This window comes from Aythya fuligula, chromosome 4 (genome assembly GCF_009819795.1).
Source record: "Aythya fuligula isolate bAytFul2 chromosome 4, bAytFul2.pri, whole genome shotgun sequence".
Taxonomy (NCBI): Eukaryota; Metazoa; Chordata; class Aves; order Anseriformes; family Anatidae; genus Aythya; species Aythya fuligula.
The window spans coordinates 28,028,619-28,048,383 of record NC_045562.1 but is presented as its reverse complement, the minus strand read 5'-3'; the positions used below and the strand labels follow the sequence as shown (position 1 = coordinate 28,048,383).

Here is a 19,765-nt window from a genome sequence, read left to right as displayed (position 1 = left end):
TATCAGTATATCATGAATAAGTAATAAATGCAATATGCATATAAATGGTAAGATTTCTTGAAAGATTGTACAAAAACACAGCAGCCATAAGTTTTTTGGATGCTCCTTTTTCCAAAATGCTCTGTAAAAATACTGTAACAAAACAAAGTGTCAAAAATTTAAACACTGCTGTCCACATACTACTTCGGATCACACATGAGTCTAGGTGTCCAGCAAATGCCTACCAAGTTATTGGGTTATGCTTGCAACAGAAAAAAAAAAAAAAAAAAAAAAAAAAAAAAAAAAAAAAAAAAGTACTAAAGATAGAGGATAAACATACACGTTGCCACCTACAAAATTATTTTCCATTCTTTATTAGGTCATTTATTAATGACATATATGTAAAAAGGTGTTTTAACTCAGCTCTCTACAGAAAGTGGTTAACAATCTTTATGACAAACATCAAAACTCAGCAAGCAGTGGAATCCATCTGCTTAGTCTTGGGTTAAATGCTGCAAACCTGAATCCAGCAATCTTAAAGAGTAATGGTGTTACTCAACAAGATTGGACTTAAGTTCCTGGCCAAGATTCAAAGCTGTCTGCTGACATAGAGGCACTATACATAAGACCTTGAAAGTCTTCTAGACATGAGCATCAGGAACAAAATGAAGTTCAGTAGTGCAGGGAACAAGGTCATGGCTCACACAGAACAGCAAAAGGAAGGCTGGTAGCAGCCATTAGTACAGATGGATAAGAAGGACCTGTGTATTTCTTAGTCAAAGGATGACTACAAAATGCTAATTACCATCAGCTGCAAAAGCATACACATGATGCCAGCATGCACCAAGCGGGCTATTTCCAATTCTTAGTTTGGAACAAGTTACACCGATAATTACCTCAAACATTAGTCTTTTCACTTCTCCCACAGCTGACCGCCAGCATAAAGGATATGCTGAATTCAGACAGCAGGAAACTTCTCTAAAAAAAACCTGCACAACAGGAAGTTATTTGCTAGCCCACCTGCTGCTGGTACTGGCTACATATAATTAAACAGTATGACCAAGGGTGGCTTTTTGGTGGTGGTGTTTTTGTCTGTTTGCTTTATGCACATTCAGGTGCACAGTATATTTGAGAATACAACATGAATCGTGCACTCTATCATCATCTGAAAAAGAATAAAGACACATGCACAATTTGTGATTGAAAATTAAACCTCACAACCAGGTCCATCTGTGTGAATATCAGAAGTTTACTTTCAGATAACATCTTTCATGTTTGCTGAGCATTAGCTGCTTTGTGAACCTCAGGTGCTGGAATGCTCAAGGGACTCGCAAAAATACAAGATGCTGATTAAAAATTCACATGAATATTCATTCAAAACACTTTTTATAATGTATTTTATCAACTTCCTACAGGTGCCTATTGCTTATTATACTGCATTTTTTCCTTTATTTCATACCTCTGCCTTGAAAACTTAAGACACCACCATCTCCCTCCTATTTGCATTTACAGTGACCTCTTCCTCCTCCCCTCCTTCAGAAATGCTTGGCTAGAGTTTTATCTCTGGTTAAATACTCACATTCCAAGAACTACCATTTCTCTGTTGTTTACGTATATAAATATACATTCTATTCCATAACCAGCTTTTACTGAAAATAGTTCAATAACAGAAACCTTCTATACTGAGGAAGTTTTTAGTCTTATGTCCAGTCTGCATGTTGTTTGGCTTTGAACTTTCTCCTACTGCTTCAAGAGGGAGGATGTTTCATTGCCGAGATGATAAAGATGCTGTTAAATTAGAACAGCAAGGAATTTGAAAAGATCTGTGGAGATTTACATTACAGAGCTGGCAAATTCCCTTTCAACTCAGTGGTTTTGACCCACAAAATTTTGTAGCCTCATAATTTTAAGACCATACGGAAGTGAGATGTATTATGCTTCCCTTAATGCTATGAAACAGATTAAATGAATTTTAATACTGAGATTCATTTTACCTTAAATTGTGATTCAGGCATAGGATTAAATCATTTTGAAAACACAGACTTCACATTATTGAAAAACTGTGTTTAATAATGAAATATTTCACAAATTTAAGACTAAAATCTGAGCCATTGTAAGTGGGTACCAATCCTAAATTATTGCCACCTACTGTGCAATTTCTACTTAGAAGGAAGTAAATTCAGTTTTATTTGCTTACCTTGTTACCCAGTATCTGTTTACTTCTTTTGCTAACAAATTGAAACTGCTGTGAATTTAAATGCTGGTGTTTCATTATGTAAGAAAATTATTGATGTTTTTCAATTAAAAAGTAAGCCCACAAGGAACTGATGCCTGACTGATACATGGGGTCAGCAGCCTTGTTTGCCTGAGTAAACAGATATGTAAGTAAAGCAAAGAGAAGAACTTTAATGTAAATGAGCCACCAGAGGGAGCTCATCCAGCCTTCTGAGTATAATAGACTATATTGACTTTGGCAAAAAGTTAATTAAACATTTTTTCTAAGGGTTGCTGACTGAGTTCAAAACAAAGCACATTCCCTGGCTGAAACTCTACATGCCTGAGAAGTCTAATGTAATCAGAAGACGTTGCTTCTTTAACAAACATGGAATACATTTCTGATTTAATAAAGATAATTAAGTTTAGAAACACATGCTACAGTGTTCTTCTACACATGCAAACATACACTAGCCTTTTCTTCCCCGTCCCTCTTTGGAATTTTCTTTATCTGGAAAAGATAAAGTATTTTAAAAGACAACTCAAAAAACATGACATTTAGTTTCACCTAACAGACGTATACCAAAATCTGAGCCACATAACCAATTAAAGGGTATTTATTTGTGATCAAATTTAATTTATTATTATGATGCTTACAAAATTCTGTAATTAATTGTTACCCTTGGATGGACGTTACCAGATTACATTTGAGTTGTCTATCACAATAAGAGTTGTTTCGTTTCAAATTTTAGAGGACTCAGATTCAGAAAATGCATTCCTCAAGCTTCTCTTCCACGGGTCTGATGGTCACTAAGAAACCTACTAACATTATTCAAAGAGATGTACTAAAGTAAGAGGCAGTCAGTTTTTTACACTGTGCTCATTGATCAAGTAACCAAGAGTTTCACCTGTTACTATCCCATGAAATCAGGGGTATAGTAGCGGTAATTTGGGTGTGCGGAGGAAGACAGAGGACAACAAAATCACTTCCTCAAGAAAAAGCACCTTTCAACATACACAGTCGGACAAATCCCTGCAACTCTCTCTAGATATTTCTGCATATTATATACATTAACTATACATAATTATCTCCAATTAGCATAACTCTATCACAGACTTAAATCACATATTTGTTTGCATACCCATTATCAGCTTCCTAAAAGAATAATTAAATTTCTCTTGCAATGTTTATCTGATGTCTATCTGGATGCTTTGCTTTCAAAGATGAGATTAAAATTAATGTGCTATTACATTTATTTGTTCCTTCAAGATTCAATGAAAAACTGAACACTCCTCAATACCACATGAAAGTAACTTTTTATTGTGAACTCCTTTGCAATGTGAGGATACTACAAAAATCACCAATACTTAAGCACTGTGATAAAAGCCAACCTGAGAAGACCTGTTCTTTAAGTTTCAGTAGGCACTTCAGAGTGGCAAGCTTCCCTGTCCAGCTGTTTTACCTTTGGCGAGCATGATTTTTCATCGTTTGCCCATATAATCAACAACAAGCAGGACACAAGTTACAGCTGCTGTCCAATATATATTATGAAGTCATCCTTCCCAAGAATATTTTTGGACTAAACAAGCATAGCATTTTACTGAAAAACTGCATTTTTAAGACAGTCAAAAGAGATCAATACAAATATTAATTTTTTAAAAATGGTCAGATTTTTTCTCCTGCTTAAAAACAGCCACTGAAATTCATTCTAAGGATTGTACTGAAGTAAGATTTACCAGCCTGCCCCCTCTCCCTTATGCTATAAGATAGCCACTTTCTTCACATCACATTCATCTTGGTATTTTGTACTGTACTTACCATATTAGTAATTACCACATAAATTTTTACAGCAGAACAATTCTAAGACTCACTTGGAATTTAGGGTGTAAAATAAAGTTTTATAAAAGTCTGTAAAGCCTCTGGTCAGGAAATAATCAGTAAATAGAAAAAGATAGCAGAAGATGAAATTCTTACAACTGTTTTCTGTTCATGGACATTTTGTGCTCACTACAACATAAATCTGTCCCTGCTCAGAAGCCCGTGTAAGAAGACAGGTTCCCTTACAGAAGCTTGAATTTCACGGCTCCTCAAAATGCAGCAGCAGAGTGACCTCCACACACCAGCAACGACTCTTGCACTATCTATACTCTGCAAAAGAATAGCCCCCCCGACCCCTTCACCTCTCAGCTTCATGAAAATAAGATTGTTTTCCAATAGCTCACCATCATCGTACCAGGGCTAAGCAGCCACCTGGAAACCTGACAAAAATGAGGCACACTGCATCAACACACTGCAGAGAGCATTAGCTTATTTTGTTGTAGGACTGTCAAGTACCTTACTCAACTGTGCATGCTCAAAACTAGGGAAATCCAACATCACTGAAATGAATAAAGGCCATGGAAAATATCACTATTAGACTATACTGTGTCAGTTTAATAGGCATCAAATGAGAAACATGCTAATAACTGCGGTGTAAAAGATAAGGACTTGCAAACAATAAAACATATAAAAGAGTATTTCTGAATTCTGCATGTAAAAGCTCTTCCTCTTTGAGTAAAACTTATTTAGTGCATAAAAATGGGATTAGCCTTAGGGTTTCCTCAAGATTCAAAATAAGTTAAAAGCCTTGCACCCACTGTATTTTGAAGACATTTTGGCACCAGATTCCCTGGAAAACCCACTGTGATGGCATTTGAAAACTGTAGCCTTTTTACTTAGTAATGGATTGAATCAATCCTTGGAAGGTTTCCTCCTTGACTGAGTTTTCTTCAAATAGAATTAAGTTAAATGTTGGTCTTGCCATAAAAAAGGCACATTAGATATCAAACATGATTCATGATAGCAATGAACCAGTTCAGTCAAAAAAAGAAAAAAACAGAAATCTAAGGAAGTGATTTTGAAATGGAAACCAAACTTTTCTTAAGGTCATCAAAAACTCAATTTTTCAACCAAACATTGGGGGTGGGGGTACTGTTATTAAATTCCTTCAGGAAAGGCTGCATGTGTAACATTTCCATGTTTCCCAGAAGGATGAGTCTCAAAGCACCTTGAACTAATCCTGTACTTTAAAATAGTCACAAGTAATTATGCACATCCTGTTCTGATTATCACTTTTTCTAGTATCATTCATTGATAAACTTAATAGATTATTAAAATAACCTAAAGAATCATCCCCTCCACCCCCCCCCCCAAAAAAAAAAAAAAAAAGAGGGGAAAAAATCAATTTCTTTAATAGCTTTTAGAATTTTATCCTAGTTATCTCACCTCCTCCAATAACCCTCAGCTGTCTATCAAGGTATTTTATAGTCTAAATCTCATCCAACTGGCTTTTTCCAGCATAACCAGTAACCTTGAATCAAGTTAAATGAAAAAGCATAGCTCTCTTATCCCACAGAAATTCTCATCTCAGACAGAAAGCACAGTTAAAAAAGGTACTAAGGAAACCTGAAGTGACACAACAGACAATAAGACCTATAATAACAACACAGTTACATGCATTTACCAAAAATACTAGAAACCTGATGTCTACAAGACACAATGAAATGAATGAAGCCGCTCTGTTCTCCACTATTACCCAGCTAGGAACGAAATCCTTTTCACAGCCTGGAGACATTGCTATCCTAACTACTTAAAAAAGCAGAGCCACAAGATTGTGGAACCTCAGGCTCAGCTATTAGTGGCACCTAAAGCACAGCTATTAGTGGCACTGGGTCAAGACTTTCATTACATTCATGACGCAAAGATAAATTTTTCCCTTTCTGCTGCGGGCTGTGAAGTCCACCCCTGGATGCAACTAATTGCAGGTACAAATCTGTTTTTAGATCAAGTTCCACAGGCACCTTACAGCTGCAATTCTGGGAACCATTTGCTTCAGAGAAGTGCTGAAATCCCCCGCTGTCCCCTAAGCATGAGTTCCTGGGGGTAAATGAGCAACAAAAAGCTGAGAAGGTTTCTTCTTTGAATTACACAGCCCAGTTTACTCAACAAACTTGCTAACTGGAGATGACACACATCTAAATGTCTGGTTCCATAAGCTGCCTGTTCATTTATGGTTGTGATTTCTTCATTTAACCAACATTCACTATTTTTTTGCAGTGAACTACCGCTCCATTACAAGTTTCCTTGCAAGCTGCTTTTTAAGAAACATTCTTTCTACTGGGACACAAGGGATAAATGGAGGGAGGAAATAAGCTAGTATGTTACAAAAAAAAACAACAAACACCACAACTGTACAACCTATTTTCAACCCATGTGTGTTTTGTACATTTAGACAGGACACACTCCCCCAGGAAAAGACTATTTCTTTATATGCATGTCATACTTAGCAAATTAGAAACCTGCTCTTATTAAAATTAGACCTTTTAGGCAAAATCAACATAAACATACTTTTTTTTTTTTTTTCTTTTAATGACAAAGGGAGAATAAATTCACTGACTTGAAAGGACCTTTATAGCCCCTTCCACCTCCCACTTCTTGCAATAATAACAATGCTCAACTTCTGTCTGCAAATACCAGTTATTTCTACCATTCAGAGACCACAATTAATTGTGGGTGTTGGGGTATTTTTATTGCCACAACCAAGGCAGCCCATAGCTATGAATCACATTAAAGTAAACAGACTACGAGTATTATAGATACAACCTAATAGGATCAAATCAAAGCTTTGCATAATCAACAGAAGGGAGACTATGGAGGATTAATGGGCAAAAATTATGCTAAAAACCCAAGTGAAACAGAAAGCCTGTCATGTATTTCTCTCTCCATTTTTTGAGGAAACTGTCACTGTTTTACAGAGACAGCTGTCACAAGGTCATAAATATTCACTGGGAACACTCCCAACCCATTAGGCTCACTTACACAGTCAGAATCTACAAAACTTCCAGCTGTAGAAATAGAGATGAGAAGGACAGGCCATTTAATTGGGGGAGATGAATGAAGAGCAAAGAAGGAGTCAAGTAATGAATGATACAGAGGAAAAGTAGATGAACTCTGTCAGGATGGAAACCAGGAAAGGAAGGGCCTATTAAATGAAACTTTAAGGACAAAAAATCAGAAACTGTAAAAGGATGGAATTCTCTTAAAGCACAACATCACAGCCAAGAATTCAGTGGCAGGTTGTAGGTCAGGACACCGTGACATTATGAATCAGCAGACAACTAGACGTTTTGTTGGGAGAAGCGTTTCTAGGATACGTTGGCAAAATCCAAATTTAGGTCTTAGATAAGACTAGGGAGAGCTTATAAAATAATATTTTTTAATTATTACTGGTTGTGAATACATTTCTCTGGTTGGTTTCACATTTGCCCGCTTCAAAGTTTTTACACGGCATTGTTCCAATTTATAATAATACATTACTACAGCTGTACTGAAATGTATATCTCAAGTATGACAAAACTATTACTCGTAGTGACACTATTAAAGCACATCTCTGAAAGCTGCTTTATGTGGACTATTAAAAAAATGAAAATTAGAGAAATATTCCAGAGGAAAAAAAGAAAAGAATGACTTAATTCCTTTTAATCAGTTTCTCCCATTATAATTCTGTTTCTGCGTAAGTCTTCTCTGTTTTGGATATTCAGCTCCTTATCAAGAGAGACCATTTCTAGCTGGTTTGCAGGACTAACTCTACAGATCCCCCCCGTAACCTGCTTGACCAAGACTACCTGATTTTTGCTCAAGGCATTTCTCATCTGCCCCCTCCCCTCATCCCCCAAGATGTCACTTTTTTTTTTTTTTTTTTCATTTTCATTCTGCAATTCTGTCTTCTGTTTTAAAAAACACAACAAACTTTAATAATATTAAGGAATTGTGACTCTAGGAAACTTCTATCCTAATTTAATCCTCTACCATAAATACCAACAGTGGTAGAACCATCATTTCTCCTCTTTATTTTATTAATCTTTTCAAAAGCTGTCATGCAGCAATGCAACCATGACTTCACATTTGGCATTGATACAAGAAATCAGGAAGGGTATAGGGATTTTTCTTCCCTTAGCTCACCAAAAATAAAGAGTATGAGTCCAGGGCTCCTCTGCCTGGGAGTTGTGGTAGGGTCTGTTTGTAGCAGATGACAACAAGTCACCAGTCTAGTCCCTAACTAACCACAAAGCCCACTGGTGCTAGAACACAGACTGGCATCTCTGGCAGCTTCCCCCTCCAAGTTCAGCTCCTTGGTTGCATTTGTACATTTGCAGGACCTGGCAAGCCCTGGGACTGCAGCACCAACAGCTGTGCTACGCTAGGAATGGGAAGTGGCGATCTTGCACAAAACCTTGTTTTAAAGGTCTTCTACACACCTCTGCATAATATGTATATATGTGTGTACATATGTATATATATATATACACACACACACACACATTATGTACACTGCTGGGCTAGTCATAAAAAAAAAAAAAAAAAAAACAACAAGCTGTTGTAACAGTTAATGTTCATAGTGAACAGAAAGCTGCGGACAGCAGTGCAGACCAGATTACATACTTTTAGACTTCTTACAGTGATTGATCACAAAATAAAAAGGAAACATTGTTATTGACACTGTCCTCTCATCAGTTTGACGGGCATTTCAGATTTATTTTTTAGTTAGTTTGCTGCTTAAATAACCCTTCTGGTTATAGTCATGGTCGCTTTGAAACTATTACAAAGCAAGACCTGTATAAAAAAGTCTATATTAGAGTACGAGGAGCACAAAAACCAAGCAGAATCTAAAAGTTCAGGCAACCTATCAGGGATTACTGCATAGTTGAAAAGCAGTGCCCTTACAATGCGTGCACACACAGACACAAGATTAAAAAAGGCTTCCAGCCACATAGACCTGACGTGCATCAAGAACTAGTTATTTGTGAAGCAAAAGCACCTCTCAACATTACAACTCTATTTTCTATCTAGTAAATTCTTATGACTCATGCAGTGTAGCTTTATTCTGAACAGACTACAACAACAAACTGCAATCAAAACAGTCACAGAATTATGAATTTGCCTCTCCCACTGATGTTTAAGCCAAAAAATCATACTTTTTTTTTTTCAGGAAACTACAGAAGTGGCAGCAAAAATGGAGACTCTTTAGACCATTCTCGCATGAATCAGCCCATAACAACTGTGGTGGCTTCGGTCCATTACATTGACAAAATGTTTGCAATTATCCTCAGAGGCTTTGTGGAAGGCACGGGAAGCCACAGGCATTACAGCTCCCCAGACTGTATCAGTAAACTCTGGCAAGAGTGAACCTGCAGAAAGCCATTTCCCACGACTGTCGCCCTTAAAACTGCCTTCAGAGGAGGAAGACGCAATGCTTCGTGCCATATCAACACAAAGAAAGAAACCCTAAGTCACTTCTCGAACCGCACGAGGTTTCTCGGGAGTGCTCTGCTGCCACTTGGCCAAAACAAGCTGCTCCCAGCTCCACAGGTGCATGTCCCAGGGCAGGGGTTCAGGAAGGGCTGCTGAGCCTCCTCTTTCTCCCCAACAGTGCAACCCTTCCACATTGCCCAAACTACTGATACAGAAGCTGAATCTTGTGTCTGTTGGGAGGCCAAAACACAAGCTTTTTGTCTAAAGCCAGCTACTATGAGACGCAGATGTACAGCAGAGCAATACCCTATCTCAGGTACTAGCAAAAGCGTTGTTTAGATAAGTGCAGAAAAATAAATAAGGAGCAACACATCGATGCTGAACAACTAACAAAAGATGGCTCACAGAGCTATTACAGATTAACACTTCTCAGGTAAACAGGAGCTCCAAGAAAAGACAGTTTAGTGGGGAAATTGGTTCAAAGATGATTTAATGTGTAAATGCTACCATTTCAGGTGGAACAAACATAAAACTGAGGATGCTAACGGGTAACCTGAGCAGTTTGGGGGAATTATGCTGATTCTGTAGGTACAATACGCCTTTTTATCAGCGTAAGGACAATTTTAACCAGTTAGCAGGAATATAAGTAACGGGTAGCATATTGATCATGAATGAGTATGTGCTAACAGAACTGCACAAAACCTGACTTGTGAGGTTGAAGCACCTGCACAGCACACCATGAAGCTGGCTGACCGGCACAATCCGTACTTCAACCACTGGCTGCTGCCATGCTTGCAGAAATCAGGGAGCCTCTCAGATACAAGCCTCAGCTGGAAGCTACGGGGACTAATGTAATTTCCATCTCTGCATTTGTGGCTCAGAAACTTAGCAAAACTCCTTTCAGCTTTGTATTATTAACACCTGAGGGATGCTGCCTTCTCCTCCCCCTCACCCTCACTTCCCCATATCCAGCATCCCCAATGATGTGCCCCAGGAGCGAGTGCATGGATATACATTTGCCAGTTGCCAGATCTATTTAGCGTCAGGAACAGCAACACCCGCCTCAAGAAGCTTGACTGATGCGTGGGAATGAACACACTATGGTTTATTACTACTCTAGCACATGTCTGAGTGCAGATACAACGAAAGCTCAACTTCAGTCCCCTTCACAACTCACATGGCAGAACATCGAAGCAGGAGAAAGCCACGAGGATGGCGATCATCAATTTGCAAGGCAGCTTGCAAAATTCTCCAGCTTTCCTTATCTTCAGAAACTAAAGCAGGCCTGGCTACTGGCTCATGAATGCTGTGTCCAAATCACTGGCACTGTTTCAGTAACTACACATGCATGCTGACACAGCCTGAGATGTAGGAAGTTTACTCCTTGAGCAAAACATTGACTGCTTATTGGCCCAAGTTATAAAATATTCTGGGTTAGTTGCATTCACACTTTTTTCCTGTGTCATCCAATTTATTTTTTAAGACATTTTTTCTTGACCATTGCTTTCATTACTCCTGGTACAAATTTGGTATCAAGTATTATAAAAGACACAAAAGTTTCTCGAAGCCTGTCCCGTTATTTCACCCTCAGCAAATCATAGCCACGTCTGTCTGATTTTAACAAGGCATGAAATTATACCTCAGCAGAGTAAATTAAGAAGTAACACCATGAACAGGTGTTGTATTTCTTAGTGTCATCAGTTCAGATAGATCAATTTATATTCCTCAGTACATACTTTATTTAAAAAAAAAAAAAAAACACTCTACGTAATGAAGTAAAGGATGAAAGACCTTTGCAATAATTTTATTCTTCTTATTCTGGCAAGATAGCTTTGTACAAGCTTATGATCAGGAAGATGCTTACAGTATGCAGAAATGCTAAAATTAGAACTTGTATTCCCCTGAATACATTCACAGAAGCTGACACAAAAGTGTAAGCCAGGTAGCATATGAGATTAAAGTTCAAGTCTAAGTTTAGTTCAGAAAGACAAAAGAAAGACACAGGGAGAGCAGTGGAAGACTCATCTCCAGTGACCACTGAAACCTTAATTAGAGCTGTGCAAGACACTCCTTGGAAATTAATTTGCTCTTAGGGTCTCACAATCTTCGACAATAATAAAATCAACTCTGCTCTTCACCACTGCCATATGCAGTTTAAATTCTTACTGTTGATTTTGATAGTGTACTTTTGGCTTTTCATCTGGGTTAGTTTCGTCTTCCGTAGGAAGATCTCTCGTCAGGATCTGCAAAAAAGTGACCCTATCCTGTATTCTCAGTGGAAAACAAGAAAAGGTATTTCAAACTTTTTTCCCAGGGTATAAGAAGAATAGTGGGAAAAGCCAAGAGCTCCAGAGATCCAGAATGGGATGTATTTAGAGAAAATGAGGAACTCTAGTCATCGTGCATCAGCAAAGGTGCCTTTCACAGAGAGGAACAATTTACAATGTTGTCTGTGTAAACAGAACTTTTCTGCTCTTACTTCTGACAGAATGCATGGCTTCTATAAACATACAGAAGTATACTTTGTGCTACTGTTTATTTTACCTGGAGTTTATTAAGATAGCAAAGGATTTGGTATTTTACAGGCACAGGACAGAAGTGTCAATGGTCACTAGCTAAATACAGAACAACCCAGCCGCGGGGTGAAAAAGGGTAGAAAAAGATTTCTGTTTTCTTATTTGTTCACCAGCTAACATTAATAGAAATTAAATATGCCAATTCCCTTTGGAAGAAAAATGTAATAACTACTAAACTGATAATAATGAAATAATTGCCACCATGACCTACATATCTCAGTAAGTTATTTAGTTACTTGTGTGTGAAAGGCAGTTTTACAATACTTACCAATGTATTTGTAACACTACCAGATACATAAAATGTGTAGCAAATACTTTGGTCAATATCCAAATTAGCAGTGTGGAATTATTCTAGCAGAAATACTTGAGACAAAATACTTGGAGCTCTCTCATGTTTTAAAATGTTCCATTACTCACTTTCAGCAACCTGCACTCCGAATATATAACCATACCCCTATTCTTCCCCGCATGCTGTCTGTTCTCTGTTTATACCAATATGACAGTCAAATACATGAATTATAAAATCAGCTGCAGCCTTGAATACAAAGCTACATATATGTTGCTTTGAGACATGCCTGTGAGATATTGCCCCTGGTTTCTTTAACAGGAAGAGAACAGATTTAGCACTGAATACAGAGATGTATAGGACGTGAAATTAGCCAGTACAGCCATCTGTGAAAATAGAGTGCTGCCATAGTTTCATTAATATATTGACAACCAATTAAAAAGATAATTCAAAGAAAACAGAACCAGGATTGCTTATCTACAATAAGATCTAATTGATTAAATAAGGTATGTTATTCCTTCTGGCCTGCCTATAGTACCAGTCAGAAGTTATTCCAAACAGAAAATACCCTATTACTTCTTTTGTTAGGCCCTTATTAGATCAACAATTAATCTCTAGAACCTTTTCTCCTCTTATTCTCAGTCTTTCTCTTTGAGGTGTGCTGTCACAGTGAGCAGACGAGGAAAACAGTATGTACAACACTTAAAAAAAAAATCCGTATTGACTGATGTCAATCTTACAGAACTGCTAGTATGTTTATCTAATCATCTTGCAAGCTTCTTCCTGCTCAGATTATCCAGTAAGAATTATTTGCAGAAATTCTCAACAATATCCTTAGCATTTTCAAATGCCTACGGTCAAAATTGCACAAACAGACAATTAAGAAATTAAGTTCTTGACAGCACTTCAATACAAATAGACCAGAGGAAAAGTACATCCTCCCCTCTGTAATGCCACCACATACAATCCAGACGCACAAAACAGTACTTCAGTGTCCTGGCGAAGTGGTGCCTTTGCTCATTCTTGCCAGAACACCTGACAGCACAAGCACTACAAGCGCAGATGACAGATGGATAAATGTCCACTAGTGGTAAGGACGAGTGACAATTATATTTCTGGAGCAGCAGGTTTCAGAGAAACAAGCTGTAACAGCACTTCCTCTGAAACATAGTTCTTTAGCCCATGTGAATAAGAAGCAGATGTTTTTTGGCATCCTTAGTTGCACTGCAACCCACCTCAATTCTCAAATCCCTGGTCTCCAGCGCAACCTGCTATGCCATACAAGAATGATACCACATGAAGGATTTTTACATCATGTGCACAAGCCATCTTCAGCATTCCTGCAAGTGAATTTATACCTACAGAAGAATGCTCTGTACAGTTGCAAAAATTATAACAATGAATGTTAGGACTACGGTACCTTTGTTGTAATTTATTAGTGCCCAGACTCCATTAGTATCTGGTGTGTGAGAACATTTGCTCTTAATACACACCAGAAAGGCTCGTTGGCATTTAGGGGGAGTAAATATGGGATCACTTCTTAGGCAAGGGAAGAAAATATGCCTTCATGCTTGCATATTGCCAGGTCTCTATCCAGACTTCAGAACCATCTACAACTATATTGTAATAGACAACTAGTATTTGAAATGAAAATAATAATAATAATTGTTGCAATTCTGATTACTCATCAGGCAGATTTAGTTTTGATTTCTGTGGCAGGCATCTGAAATCATAAAAGCTGGTATTCATGTCTCCTAACTTTAACCAGCTGCAATTTCAGCATGCAACTCAAGGCAGGCTACTCTAAAAGTGGGGCTGCAGGCAAGTTACCCTCAGTACAAAACCTAAAGCATGAATAAGATAGCTGATACCCACACATGCAACGCAAAACTAAGAAAAGCAGAAAGAGGAGGACTTTGCTCAGCTAATAAAACAGCATACAAATCCAACCAGTGGTTGAGACCTAGCATCTCTTTTCATGGCGCTGACTAGAAAACAGTAGAACAGACTCACGTTTAATATACTGTAATGAACAATAATGCACTACTAGAGGAAAAGGTCATTTCTACATCTAATAGCTTCCAACAGCTAGCTTGTAAAATAAAAAAAAATCCATATAATATAAAAAATCCATATAATAATACATAAATTGTTTTTTTTTAGTATCTATATAGATCATATATATGGTCTATACCTCATATTTTCGCATCCAAAACATAGAAGATTTCAATGGTATTGTATGTTTCATGTTCTATCATATGCTTTTGCAAGCATTTTATACCAGAAAAAAAAAAAAAAAAAAAAAAAAGATATATTTTCTGCTATTTTCACACAGTCAGATCTGTTTAAATTCGATGGGAATTTGGGCATTTCCAAGAGTCAAAAATATGCACTTTTTGTCTGGAAGGCTACACATGTACATTATAGTGCTCAACATGTAATACAGCTCTCAGCTTTAGCATCCTATCAATGAAATGACTACTCTCCATGTTCTCTTAAGACTTCTCCAAACCCATTTCTGTATTTTGTCCCATTGCCTAACCTTCAATGAATACATACCTAAGTGTACCTCATATATATATACACACACACACATTTGAAATACGTGCATTTCTCAGGCAGATGCAAAGGAATGAAGAGAGAAATTAAAAAGAGAAGATAGAGTTAAAATCAGTTAGCCAATTCTAACTCCATCTCACATCTGTTCAGTTTGTTTCTAATACTACTGTTAAGATGCTGGAAATCCACTTGCCCAAAGCATACTAGGTAATTAAATCTAGCAAAAAATAACAAAAATGTGACAAATTCAGATATTAAAGCAGTGTTATCAGAGCAGCAGTTTCCCTTCTCTTTTCCTTAACTAATCATAGAAGTCCTGAAATGTATGGAATACCCTCTCCAGAGTCTTTGATACAACCAAAGGAAATGCTTCAATGTTAATACACTTAGGATAACAGAGAACTAATAGAATGAAGACAATGTCCAATTTTTACTTTACAACACAAAAAGCAGAACTCAGATTCGAATTTCTAACAGATATTCTTGTATCTGCACTTAATTTGTGATTGTTTCAGCAGTTAGAATAGTGAAGAAACCCTAAGACAATGAATTACTTTTTCAAGAAAACTAGATATAAATCAAAATACTTTCTGATGCTTCATAAAGAGCTTGAATTGTGGAAGATTAGCATTTTCACATTTTAATTTAGTTGCAGGTTGCTGCAAATTCCCTACACAATGCCCAGAAGTAGGCATTGCTACTTCTTTCAGTGTTAGATACAAAAAAGGAATAGTTATTTTTGAAGTATTAACAGGTATTACCAACTTTGAAATACTGTTAATACTGTCCCTTCTAGAGTTTTCAAGAACTTGCTAATTAGATCATGCTTATTTAAATTATAATAATTATACAATGATGAAAATTAATATACTGGTTGAACTCCAGCTTGCAAACTTTTCCTGTAAACTCCCTATTTCTTTCAATATATATATTTTAGACCTATTTATATATAATGTCTATGTATGAACCATTACAATTCCCCACCACATAGTTTATTTTCAAATAATAAATCTTGACTGGGACAAACAACTTTTGAATTCTGTTCTCAGCTCTGCCAGATACATGAAGCTGCAGAAATCAATAGTCACTCTGATGCTTTTGTTTCTTTGTGCAAAATGGAGCTTCTAATATTTCCCTTGTAGTAGTGACCTGAGGGCAAGTTCATCTCTCTCTCTCACTTAAATATTTTGACGTAGACACCCAGACTCGAGATGAAAACAGAAGTTTAAATTCTTAAGTGGAGCTCGTTAAACCATGTATAGAAAATTAAATGTCTTCTCTATAGCTTAAAGAAAAGACTTTGCTATAAATAGCAAGACTGTAAATGGTACTATCATAGCATTTAATAACTGTGGGAAAAGATAACCATTCTGTAACATGTCTGAGTCACAGCAGGCATCTGCATGTGCTATCTTGGCTAAATAATTTTTGAATGGAAAAGTTTCATACTCTCATACAAATTTGGTCATTTTCTAGCTTTGTTCAGAGTTTCTGAAAAATAAGTTATTGCAGTTTAGCATGCACCAAACTGCATGTATAACCTGTAATGATACAACATAAAAAACCTTAATCATTAGATTCAAATAATTAAGAGAAAAATGTCTGCTCTTCACTGAAATACAGTAAATTAATAATGGCAGGAGTTCAACATAAGGGCCTTGGCAAGGCTTTTTTCACATTCAAGTTGCAAGTCAAAATGCTAAAATCAATCTTTTTCTCCAGTAATGTGAATATAACTTAGTATTTAACAACAGAAAATAAAAACTTACAGGCAAAGAAATCTTTTAGCAAATTTCTGCTATGACAGAGCTTCACATGGCCCTTCACATTACTTCCTGGTTTCATTTCCTGGAACAAACAGAAACAAGACACATGTGAAATTAGCTATATCATACTGAAATGTCATATACGTATACACAATAGCCTTAAATCATGCTATGAAATAAACTTTGAAAAATATTTTAATACTGGTGTCTTTCAGGTGGTACAAATCTAACATAACACTTCTGGATTTGAAAGGTAGTTTTAATTAATGTTTGCCAACTCCTATGCCCAATACTGACTTCCATCCATCTTTCTGTAGACTCTCAAATTGATTTGAGATTAATTTTTCATCTCCCTAAGCACAAGAAAACCATACATGATTTTCCATTTGCTAGCCGTACTAATGGAAAAGACCTTTTTGCAGCCTCTTACATACAGGTGCAAGCAATTTCAAAACAGTAATCGAAGTTTAATAAAACAGAAAGACCAAAATACATAATTTGTTCACTAGTAATGTTTTTACAGATGTTTGTTTGCTAAATAAAAAGTAAAGTATATAGTAAAGATCTGTCAACTCCAAAGGACCTATTGAGCTTGTCCAACACCCTGACAGCTAGCTGACCCCGAGCCAGCAATGTGCCCTTACAGCAATGCCCCACAGCAACCCGGGCTCCATGAGTGTCACCAATGTGTTGAGGGAAGTGACCATTCCTTTCTGCTCAGCACTGGTGAGGCAAAATACCAGGCCCAATCCCAGGCTCCACAGTACAAGAGAGATGTCCACACAGGAGCAAAAGGGCATGAACTGACTTGGGCATCATCTGTATGAGGAGAGGCTAATAGAAATGAGGGCCTTGACCTTTGAGAAAAGAAGGCTCAGAGTGACCTTATCAATGAGTATAAACATCTGAAAGGGTGCAGAGTAAGGAAGGCAGAACTAGACTATTCCCTATGGTATCCAGTAAAATGACAAGAGAACACAGGACCAGAGTGAAATACAGGAAGTCCTGTTTAAACATATGTTTGTTTGTTTTTCCACTGTGAGTGTGGTCAAACACTTGAAAAGGTTGTCCAGACTGGTTAGAGAATCTCCATCCTTGGAGCTATTAAAACCCAACTGGACAGAGTCCTAGACAACGTGTTCAAGATGACCCTGCTCTGAGCAGGCTGTTGGACTAACTCACTAGGTCCTTTCCAGCCTCAACAATTCTATGATTCTGTAAAGTGCTTTATTTAACTCATCCCTGGTTAAAATAAATTGAAAATAGATTATAATTAATCACCCATGAAATGTCTTTTCTGAGGTGCATGAAAAAAAACAGCCAATCTCACTGTTCTTTACCTAGTGTAAAAGGCATGCAAAGGTTATAGTGGAAAGCTAACACCACACAGTAATCCTGACATTCTGATCCATTTAATTGTAGAACAGAGGCCATAAAACTTTCCCTGGTAATTCCTGCCTCAAACTTTCCTTCTTTAACTACCTTAAACCAGAAGAAAATACACAAATATATAAATTCTGGAAGATATTCACATGTGATATTTAAAGTGGATTACCAACAAACACATCAAATGTATTTTGTTTCATAATGAAAGGATATACCTAAAAACAAACACACATTACTCTCTAAAGAATTCTTTAACAGTGCTCTAGAAATGTCAATCAACCAAATGATGTTTGGTGGTATGGTATTTCCTGGTATTTCATAGTAAATCAAAAAGACCGAGAGTTACAGGTGCAGTCATGGGTTTAGGATTGCATGAGCCAACAAGGAACTGGTTCAATATATGTGCAAAAAAACACCCATGGAGTAAGCTTTGTAACTCAATAAGATTAGAAGCACAGATACACCGCAGGTTAAAAGTCCAAAGATTTGTTTTTGTTTTTACTGACAGTGTATTACTTATGGAAAAAATCCTTTAGCAGTGTCAGTCATACATCTTCATGAGAGCAGATTTTCTTATTTTTTTTAAAAAAAATATACAAGTTTGCTTTTTGGTTTTTGAAAAAATATGACTACAAAGTATATTTCAAATTCTCTGTTTTCCTGGAGAAAAATTAAACAGCATATGCCTATTTTATTCATTGCCGGAGAGAACAAAGGCTATGCGTTAAAGAAGCATACAGTACATTTCTATACGTACCCGCTCTTACAAAGGCAGGTTGCGTGTATCCCACCACATGGGTGGGTATCTTTTGTGTTTGTGTTGCTAAGGAAACCAACACTGTGCCAAACCACTACAAATGTATTCAAGTTCTTAAACAGGGTAAGTATTATTTTATTTTTTTAAACACAAAAATAAAGCTAGCATATACGGCTACAGAAGAGCTCTCAATTGCCAAGAGCATGTTAAGCCAACACAATTACAATGTCTGAAATACAAAGATTTTCCACTCTGTGGTGTTTGTGTACTTATATGTAACTTCAGAGGCTCGTCCAAAAGGCAGTAGGTTACAACAAAGTTAGGACATGACTGGTTTTGCATATGACAGAAGATGGGGCAGATAAACTCTGAAATTTTCTTTGGTTTGTTAAGAAGTCGAAAACTTTAAAAAACCTTCGCTACTGATCTATTCACAATGGACAGCTGTTTAAATTGAATTGCATAAAGTAAAATACCATGAAGATATACTATCCCATTTAATAAAAACAGAACAAGTTTGCTGTGAAGAGCTGTGTTTTGCAAGTTGTTAGCAGTGTACCCATTAGAGAAGGACGACTCAAGGAATTATGTTCCATAGACTTGAGTTCATGTTTTCCTGCTGTTTCACAGAACATTACACAAGCTCTATTCAATACCTGTATCTGTTTTATCTATCCTGGTCCATCTGCTCTGCGAATGTTCTTGCAAAGCAGTTTCCCATAGCAACATCAAATATCATATAGACCCAGTCTTCTCTTGAAGCACTTTAACTGATCCACTTCTGAATTTCAAGCAGCATCTTTTTTTCTTGCAGTACTTAAGTAAACAATCAATAAATGGAGTATTTTGTCAAATGGAAAACACACATGAATGGAAGTCATACCCATGAGTATAACCCTGGAAAAGCCCACAGTGACTGCCTACTTTGAGGCAGCTTCAGTTAGATCACCT

The 19,765-nt window shown here is 37.0% G+C and overlaps 1 protein-coding gene across 3 annotated transcripts in view; it reads right to left on the bottom strand.

Annotated features, from left to right (window-relative positions):
- MARCHF1 (membrane associated ring-CH-type finger 1) overlaps positions 1-19,765 on the bottom strand; it is a 230,507-nt gene that overhangs the window by 140,477 nt on the left and 70,265 nt on the right. For all 3 annotated transcript variants that reach the window (XM_032186456.1, XM_032186458.1, XM_032186457.1), the window contains exon 2: positions 16,675-16,753. The gene's annotated coding sequence lies outside the window, so the exon portion shown is untranslated. The remainder of the gene's footprint in view (positions 1-16,674; positions 16,754-19,765) is intronic.